Source organism: Callithrix jacchus, chromosome 7 (genome assembly GCF_049354715.1).
Source record: "Callithrix jacchus isolate 240 chromosome 7, calJac240_pri, whole genome shotgun sequence".
NCBI classification, from domain to species: domain Eukaryota; kingdom Metazoa; phylum Chordata; class Mammalia; order Primates; family Cebidae; genus Callithrix; species Callithrix jacchus.
In genome coordinates this window covers 117,302,681-117,312,510 of record NC_133508.1, presented here as the reverse complement: position 1 = coordinate 117,312,510, position 9,830 = coordinate 117,302,681, and the positions used below count along the sequence as shown (strand labels likewise).

At 34.9% G+C, this 9,830-nt stretch overlaps 1 pseudogene; it reads left to right on the top strand.

The window, feature by feature from the left end:
* The first annotated feature begins 5,448 nt into the window (after positions 1-5,448).
* On the top strand, positions 5,449-6,605 carry LOC100391116 (SERPINE1 mRNA-binding protein 1 pseudogene; annotated as a pseudogene).
* The last annotated feature ends 3,225 nt before the right edge of the window (positions 6,606-9,830 follow it).

The following is a 9,830-nucleotide window of genomic DNA, read 5'->3' as shown; positions in this document are numbered from 1 at the left end:
GACCTATTTTCGGGCTTTAGCTCCTGGTTGACATTTCTAGGCCCACACTGGGCCAGAAAGAAATCTGATGCCCTGAAAGAAAAAACCCAGTCCCAGCAGGATTTATCAAATGTTGACTAAAGAGCCCATGGTACTTGAATAAGATCAGTGGTAGCCAGGCATAGTTAAAATGGGCCTTGGGTGAGGCTCAGTACTGTGCTGGTTTCAGGTGTGATTCAGGACAGTGCAAGTTTTGATAGCCACAGGAGTGGTCACAGCATCCTTACCCCAACTCTAGGCAGCCAAGCACAGAGACAGACTCCTTCTGATTGGTGAAAGAAAGGGAAAAGAGAAAGAAACTTTGCCCAGTAACTCAGGAAATTCTCCTTTATCTTACCCAAGTCCACTCAGGTGGTGCCTCTAGAAGTTGGCAAGAGTTGCAGCATTGTTGGGCACAGTTCATCACTTGTGCTGATACAACTACAGTGACCACAGACTTAAATCACAACACTTTGCATACAAGAAAAGCTTTCTCAAGGACAGGTACAAACAAGCTCAGACTGTGAAGATTTGAATAAATAACTAACTCTTCAATGACCAGATATCAATGAACCTTCATTCACAAGCATCAAGAATATCTAGGAAAACATGACCTAACTAACAAATTACATAAGGTACCAGTGATCAATACAAGAGTAATGGAGATATGTGACCTTTCAACCTGAGAATTCAAAATAGCTGTCCTGAGGAAGCTCAGAAAACTTCAAGATAACACAAATAAAGAATTCTCAGAGAAATTCTATCAGAGAAATTTAAAAAAGACATTGAAATAATTTTTTTAAATGTGGAAATTATGGAGATGAAAAATTCAGCTGACAAACTTAAAAGTGTCTTAGAGACTCTTACCAGCAGAATTGATCAAGGAGAAGAAATAATTAGTTTGAAGATAGGCTATATGAAAATACACAGAGGAAAAAAAAAGAATAAAGGATACCTATCAGATCTAAAAATTAGCTTCAAAAAAGCACATTTATTCACCTTAAAGAGATTGTAGAGAGAAAGAGATTTAGGTCGATAGTTTATTCAAAGAAATGATAACAAAGAACATTTCAAAGCTAGAGAAATATATGAATATCCTGGTACAAGTAGTTCATAGAACACCAAGTAGATTCAATATAAATAAGAACCTCAAGGCACATATTATTAAAACTCTCAAAGGTTGAGGATACAGAAATAATCATAAAAGTAGCAAGATAAGTAAGCAAAAAAAGTATGAAGCAACTCTGATATGAATGCAGCAGACTTCTCACAGAAAACGTACAGTCCCAGAGAATGTGAGATGAAATATTTAACGTGCTGAAGGGAAAACTTCCAACCTTTAATATTATGTCCAGCAAAATTGTTATTCAAATATGAAGAAGTAATAAATATATTTCCAGACAAACAAAAGCTAAAAGATTTTATCAATATCAGATTTATCTTATAAGAAATGCTAAAGGGCAATTTTTAATCTGAAAGCAAAGAACATCAATGAACAATAAATCATATGAAGGTATAAAAATCATTAGTAAGTACAAAGACAAATACAAAATACTATAAAACTGTAATTGTGGTATGTAAGCCATTTGCATGTTTAACAGGAAGACAGGATGACAAATCTATCAAAAATAATAACTGCAACACTTTTTAAGAAATAGAGTGTATAAGGAGACAGACAACAAAGAGTCAAAAAGTGGAGAAGATTGAGTTAAGTTGTGAGAGCTTTTTAGTTTTTTCTTTGCTTGTTTGTTTTTTTTTTCTTTATAATCAGAGTTGTCATCAGTCTAAAATAATTGATTATGATGATATCTGAAAGCCTTACAGTAACCACAAAATAAAAAGCTACATTAGATACACAAAAAATAAAAAGCAAGACATTAAAATATACTAATATGATTTGGCTCTCTGTTCCCAACCAAATCTCATCTTGAATTGTAATTGCCATGTATTGAGGGAGAGACCTGATGGGAGGTGATGTGATCATTTGGCAGTTTTATCCATGCCATTCTGACAATGAGTGAGTTCTTATGAGATCTGATGGTTTTAAAAGTGGCAGTTTCCTCTGTATTCTTTCTCCTGCTGCCATGTAAGACATGCCTTGCTTCCCCTTTGCCTTCTACAATAATTGTAAGTTTCCTGAAGCCTCCCAGCCATGCAGAACTGTGAGCTGATTACATCTCCTTTGTTTGTAAATCACCTAGTCTCAGATAACATCATTATAGCAGTGTGAGAACAGACTAATGCATATACTCTCAGGCAAAATCACTCTTACAGAAAGGAACACAGGAAGGAAAGAAGAAAAAAGAAAAAAGGAAAACAGGACCAAAAACACAATTGGAAGACAAATTAAAAAATAGCAATAATAAATGCTTTTCTATCAATAATAACATTGCATACACATGGACTAAATTACCCAATCAAAAGACATAGAGTGTGTGAATGAATATAAAAGCAAGACCTAACCATAAAAGTTTTTTTGCCTATAAAAAACTCACTTCACCCATAAAGACACATACAGACTGAAATTAAAAAGGGATGAAAGAAGACATTCCATGCCAATGTAAAGCAAAAAGGAGCTCTAGAAGTGCTTATAATTATATCAAATAAAATAGAGTTTAAGACAAAAACTGATAAAAAGAGACAAAAAGGTCATTATACAATGACAACGAGATCAGTTCTTGAGGAGAGGACAAGAGTTGTAAACTATATGCATACCCAACACGAGAGCACCCAGATATATAAACCAAATATTATTTGAGCTAAAGAAAATAGACCCCAATATAACAATACCTTGGAAGTTCACCCCACTTTCAGCATTGGAAAGGTTGTCCAGACAGAAAATCAACAAATAAACATCACATTTAATATGCACTACACAACAAATGAACCTAACAGATATTTATAGACTACTTTTTCTAAAAGATGAAAAATAAGCATTCTTCTCCTCAGCACATACACATTCTCAAGAATAGGCAACAGGTTAGACTACAAAAATTAAAAAACAATAAAATCATATCAAGTATCCTTTTAACCACAATGGAATAGAACTAGCGATTAACAATGGGAGGAATTTTGGAGCTATAAAAACATGTGAAATTAAACAATATGCTCCTCAATGATCATCTGATCAATAAAGAAATTAAGAAGAAAATTTACAAAATTTCTTGAAACAAATGAAAATAAAAATAAAGTGTCGGTGGCTCAAGCCTGTAATCCCAGCACTTTGGGAGGCCGAGGCAGGTGGATCACGAGGTCAAGAGATTGAGGCCATCCTGGTCAACATGGTGAAACCCCATCTCTACTAAAAATACAAAAAATTAGCTGGGCATGTGGCACATGCCTGTAATCCCAGCTACTCAGGAGGCTGAGGCAGGAGAATTGCCTGAATCCAGGAGGCGGAGGCTGAGGCAGGAGAATTGCCTGAATCCAGGAGGCAGAGGCTGCAGTGAGCCGAGATAGTGCCATTGCACTCCAGCCTGGGTGACAAGAGCAAAACTCCATCTCAAAAAAAATAAAAAAAAAAGTGTATTGAAATCTATGGAATATATCAAAAGCAATACTAAGAGAGAAATGTATAGCACTAAATGCCTACACCAAAAAAAAAAAAAATGTAGAAACACATTAAATAAACAACCTAATAATGCATCTTCAAGAACTAGAAAAGCAAGAGCCAAGGAAACCCAAAATTTGTAGGAGAAGTAATACAAACAACAACAAAAATAAATAAAATCAATACTAAAAATATATGAAAGATCAAGGAAATAAAAGTTGGGTTTGTTTGTTTGTTCGTTTGTTTTTTGAGATGAAGTCTTGCTTTGTTGCCTAGGCTAGCATGCAGTGGCACAATCTTAGCTCATTGCAATCTCCACCTCTTGGGTTCAAGTGACTTTCCTGCCTCAGCCTCCTGAGTAGCTGGGATTACAGGTGCATGCCACCATGCCTGGCTAATTTTTGTCTTTTGAGTAGAGATGGAGTTTCACCAAATTGGTGAGGCTGGTCTTGAACTCCTGGTCTTGTGATTCACCTGCCTCTGCCTCCCAAAGTACTGGGATTACAGGCATGAGCCACTGCACCTGGCTGAAAAGTTGGTTTTTTGAAAAAATAGAAAAAAAGTCAAACCTTTAGCCAGACTAACAAATTAAAAGAGATGAAAAATGAGACATTACAACTGATACCACAGAAATTCAAATGATGACCAGAGAATATTACGAGCAACTATGTGCTGATAAATGACAGCCTACAAGAAATGGGCAAATTCCTAAACATATACCATCTTCCAAGATTTAGTCATGAAGAATTTCAAAACCTGAATAGGCAAATAACAAGTAATTAGACAGAAGCAGTAATAAAAATGTCTCCATCAAAAATGTCCTAGTATCTGAGGCCTTACTGTATAATTCTATCAAACATTTAGAGAGTAACTAATAGCAATTCTGCTAAAGCTATTCAAAATAATCAAGGAAGGAATACTTTTATACTCAGTCTAGGAGGTCAATACTACCCTGATACTAAATCCAGACAAAAACATATCAGAAGAAAAGAAAATTATGAGTCAATATCACTTATGAATATAGATGCAAATATACTCAGTTAAATATTAGCAAACCAAATTCAACAACACATTAGAAAATTTATCTATAATGATCAAGTGAGATTCACCCCAGGAATGCAAGAATAGTTCTACATATACCAATCAATTACTATGTGAGTTCACATCAGCAGAATGAAGAACGAATCTATTAATATAGGATGATTTCAGTTAATGCCAAAATGTTCATTTGATACAGTTCAACATCCTTTCCTGATGAAAATCCTCAAAAAAACTGGATATAGAACAAACATACCTCAACACAAGAAAAGGCATAAACAATAAAATCCACAGATAGTATATTGATCAGGAAAAAGCTGAGAACCTTTTCTCTAAGATCCGGAACAAAACCAGGATGCTCACTTTCATCCAACATAGTAGTGGAAACTCTAGCTGGTGGAATTAGACAAGAGAAAGAAATGAAGGGCATTGAAATTGGAAAGAAGTGAAATTATCTTTGTTTGCAGAGGTTATGCTCTTATATCTGGTAAAACCTTAAGACCCCACCAAAATACTATTATAACTGATGAACAAATTCAATAAAGTTGCAAGATACAAAATCAACTTACAAGAATCTGTTGCATTTATATATGCCAAAAGCTAACAATATAGAAAAAAAAAACAAGAAAGTAATCTCATACATAATACCTATAAATCATGTGAAACACATAGAAATAAACTCAAAGATGTGAAAGATCTTTATAATAAAAATCATAAAATATTGATTTAAAAAATTTGAGAGAACCTAAAAAGTTGATAGTTCGGGAGGAGCTGAAGCAGGAGCTCTTTGCTTGGCATAGCCTGTTGCAACCCATGGAGGAATGTGTCACTGAGCCACCATGATGCCTGGGCACTTATAGGCAGGCTTTGGCTGCATGGTTACCAACCAGTATGACCAGTTGTTTGATGATGAACTGGACCCCTTTGAGGTGCTGAAGGCATGGGAGAACAAAAAATAAAAGTAGTAGGGTGAAACCAGGGGCCCTGGGGACAAGAGTGCAGCTCAGGCCCTCCAACATGGCAGGCAAATAGCTGTGTAATGAGTCCCACAAAGATAGAAAGAACTAGTCCACCCCCCCGCCCCCCAGCATTAGTGTGGTTGACAAGAAAGAGGAGACACAGCTGCCCATCATGCTTAAGAAAGAAGGTATAAGATGAGTTGGAAGGAGACCTGATCAACAACTTCAGGTTGAAGGGAAATAATTAATAGAAGACCAGAAACATGATCACCTCTAAAACAAAGATTTGAAAAGCCAATTGAAGGAAAGAGTGGAGCAAATTTTCAGTTGAATAGACCGATTATTGACTGACATATTTGAGGCCATGGTGGTCTTGGAAGAGGTCAAGGGGCCTGTGGGCATGGAATGGGTCGAGGAGATGGATTTGATTCCCATGGCATATGTGAATTTTATAGGCATAGTGGAAGTGATAGATCTGGCCTGAAGCACGAGGTCAAACATGGAGTCACAGATCTCATTACTGTGGAACTGTTAAAGATGAATTAATTGATTTGGATCAATCAAATGTGATTGTGGAACACCTGTAGGTGAAGAACATCCAATGGCAGACACTGAAAATAAGGAGAATGAAGTTGAAGAGTTAAAGGAAGAGGGTCCTAAAGAGATGACATTGGACGTGAAGACTATTCAAAATAAGGAGTGGGCAAAAGTGGAATTTAATATCTGAAAACCAAATGAAGCTGCTGAAGGCAGTGGGAAGAGGAAATTTGTTTTTCATAAATCAAAGATTGAAGAAGCTTATGTTCCAGATTCTGTTATGGACTATCTTTTTCAAAAGCCAGCAAATGAGTAATATGTCAGTTGGAGATTAATTTTGGAGAACTTGGCTGCCCAGAACCTGATGGTGAGGGAGGACAAGGTGAATGTGGGTGTGGCAGATGTCTGAACTGTGGCAGCAGAACTGATAAGTGAAGTGCTTCTGCTCCTCATGAGGATTAACCCAGAGGTATTCCCAGATCTGCCTTAACTGGATACCATAAGACAACCCTGGTTCCTTTGTGAACCTTTCTTTTCAAAGCTTTTGTATTCTTCAGGATTCCAAATGAGTAAGAATTTTTTTTAAAAAAGACTTGCATTCATACCATGCACACCTAAAGGCTGAATTTTAACAGTTGTAAAAATGAACTTCTCTTGCTACACAGAAGGAACAAATATGCTACACAGAAGAAACAATTTTGTATTTAGAAATATATTGCTAGCAGGGATGTGTTCATAATTTTCAGAGATGATGCATTCTTCGTGAATACTTTTTTATTGCTGCTTACAAATATGCATTTCTACATTTGAACAGTGTGAACAGTGTGTACCAGTTTAAAGCTTTCACTTCATTTGTGCTTTTTAAATTAAGGTGTTAGATGTTCCCACAATTACAAACTGGTGTTAAATTCTGGACATATTGGTTTTTAATACCTGCTTTGCATTTTCACACATGGTCTACTGGATTGTGTTAAACTTTCACTTGTCAAATTTTACCTTGTGTGAAAAACTATTAATTTAGTTTTAATAATTTCATTTTTGGGAAAAAACCTTTTTTCACTTCGCATGATAGCTGTTGTATGTATATGCTAAATCTTTATATATAGAAATATCAGTCCTTGAACAAATTTAAAGCTCATTGGTTTATTAACCTTTGCTGCTTGCATGGTTCATTATGTTCAAATTAAGACTGGTTTACAATTTCAATTATGTTTACTTTTTAAATGTGTGACTTTCTCATTTTAGAAGTCAAGTTAGGTACCTCATTGGTGAAAGTCGTTCAAGCTACTTATTGATAAACACATCCTTTTAAGTCAAGCAGTTTCGTAGGTATAGGGTTTTGCCCCCTCACACTGGGTAGGTGAAATAAGTTGATTTCACTAGTGCGTAATAAATTGTTGTGTAAAATAAATGTCTTGCCATTTTGTATGATTTCTGTAAGTGAAAAAACCCCAAATCAAAATGGTACATTGATAATTGACAACTGCGTAATCCTTCCTTTGTTCTAAAAAGACCCAACAGGTATGGTGAGATGCGGTAGTATTTTAATTTTTGGAATTTGGAAAGAAGACAGCTTCGTTTTATACGGTTGGAACAGCAGCACCAGGCATGAAATGTAAACCAAAAATCTTTGCTCTTTCGGAATTTCCTAGATTGCTATTATTTAGTTCTGAGTTGATAAATATTTATTCCACAGAAAGCGATAATTTCCGCATTAGAAAATTCGATTAATAATGGATCATTCAATGAAAGCATCACGACTTACTAAAACATACATAGAAAGAATGATGAATAAAACAGATTTTCTAGAATTTTCTTTTATTCTTTTGCGACATTTATTGATAAACAGGGAAGGATTTCTTTAAAAAGTTTTAAGAATCTTTTGTCACTTCATTTTTGGTAATGTTTCACCTGTGTATGGCACTGTTCAGTTTAAAAAATATTGGAGTTCTTCAAAGTTAAACATGTCTGTTCAGCAGATTGGTTCTCACATAGACTTCTAAAAGAGAAATTTTATGTACAAGAGTTATTCATTGGGATTGGATTTATTAATCTGTTGCCTACTATTCTGACATTTTAGAAAGGAGGCAATTGGTTTTTAATGATGGATAAACTTGTGCCGGTGTTTTGGATCTTATGATGCTGATCATATTCTGCACTGGTGCTAATGTCTAATTTTATATTTACAATTTTATATTTACAAGCATACCTGTTTCCAAGAGGCAAGCATTAATTTAGCCCATATGGCCTATTAACGCCTCTTGAGATTACAACATATGCACTTCTAAATCAGTATGTTTAGACTTTTCAAGTACCAAACTCACTTCTGAACATGTATCATGCTAATAAACCTCTTGATTTCCAGCAACATACTATAGAAAACAGTTACTATTAAAAACACTTCACAAGTTTAAAAAAGGAAGAGGAGATGATATTTAATGTTCATAGATTGGAAGAATAGTAATTATTAAAATGTCCATACCACATTAAAATGTCCAATCTGTAGGTTCAATGCAATCTGTCTCAAAACACCAATGACATTCTTCAGAGAAATAGCAAACATAACTCTAAAATTTATGTGTAACAGCAAAAGAGTCAGAATACTGAAAGCCAGGCTGAGCATAAACAAAAAAACTGGAAGAATCACATTACTTCAAATAATACTGCAAAACTATAGTAACCAAAACAGCATGATGCTGGCATAAAAACACAGAGACTGATAGAACAGAATAAAGCACCCCAAAGTAAATCCATGCATTTACAGGCAACTCATTTTTTAAAAAGCAACCAAATATAAACATTGAAGAAAGGACAGTCTCTTCAATAAATGTTGCTAGGAAAACTGGGTATCTGTATGTAGAAGGACGAAACTAGAGCCCTATTCCTCACCATTTACATAATCAGATAAAAATGTCTTTAAAACTTAATCTAGTATCTTAAGCTATGAAAATACTAGCAGAAAACACTGAAAAAATACAGTAGGCAAAAATTTACTCAATAAATCCTCAAAACCTCAGATAGCCAAAGCAAAAACAGATATATGAGATCACATAAAGCTAAAAATCTTCTGTTCAGTAAAGGGAACAATCAACAAAGTGAAAAGCCAACTCACAGAATTGGAGAAAATATTTGAAAACTACCCACTGACAAAGGATTAATGACCAGAATATATCATGAATTCAAACAACTCTATAGGAAGAAAACCAAATATTATAATTAAAAATGGGAAAAAATCTGAATAATTTCCCAAAAGAAGTGGCCGACGGATATACAAAATAATGCCCAACATCACTAATCATCAGAGAGATGCAAATCCAAACTACAGAGAGAGTTGTATCAGATCCCAGTCAAAATGGCTTTTATCTGAAAGACATGAATAATAAATGTTGGCGAGAATGTGGAGAAAGAGGAAACACTTGTACGCTGTTCATGGGAATGTAAATTAGTACAATCACTTTGGGACAGTATAGGGGTTCCTCAAAAAAAAAAAAACAAACTAAAATATAACTACCATACGATCCAGGAATTCCATTGCTGGATATATATCTGAAAGAAAGAAAATCAGTATATCAAAAGGATATCTGCACTCCCATGTTTATTGCAGCATTATTCATGATAGCCAGGTATACAGTCAACCTAAGTGTCCTTCAAAAGATGAATAAAGAAAATATGCACTCATACAAAATGGAATATTATTCAGCCACAATAAAAAATCCTGTCATTTGAAA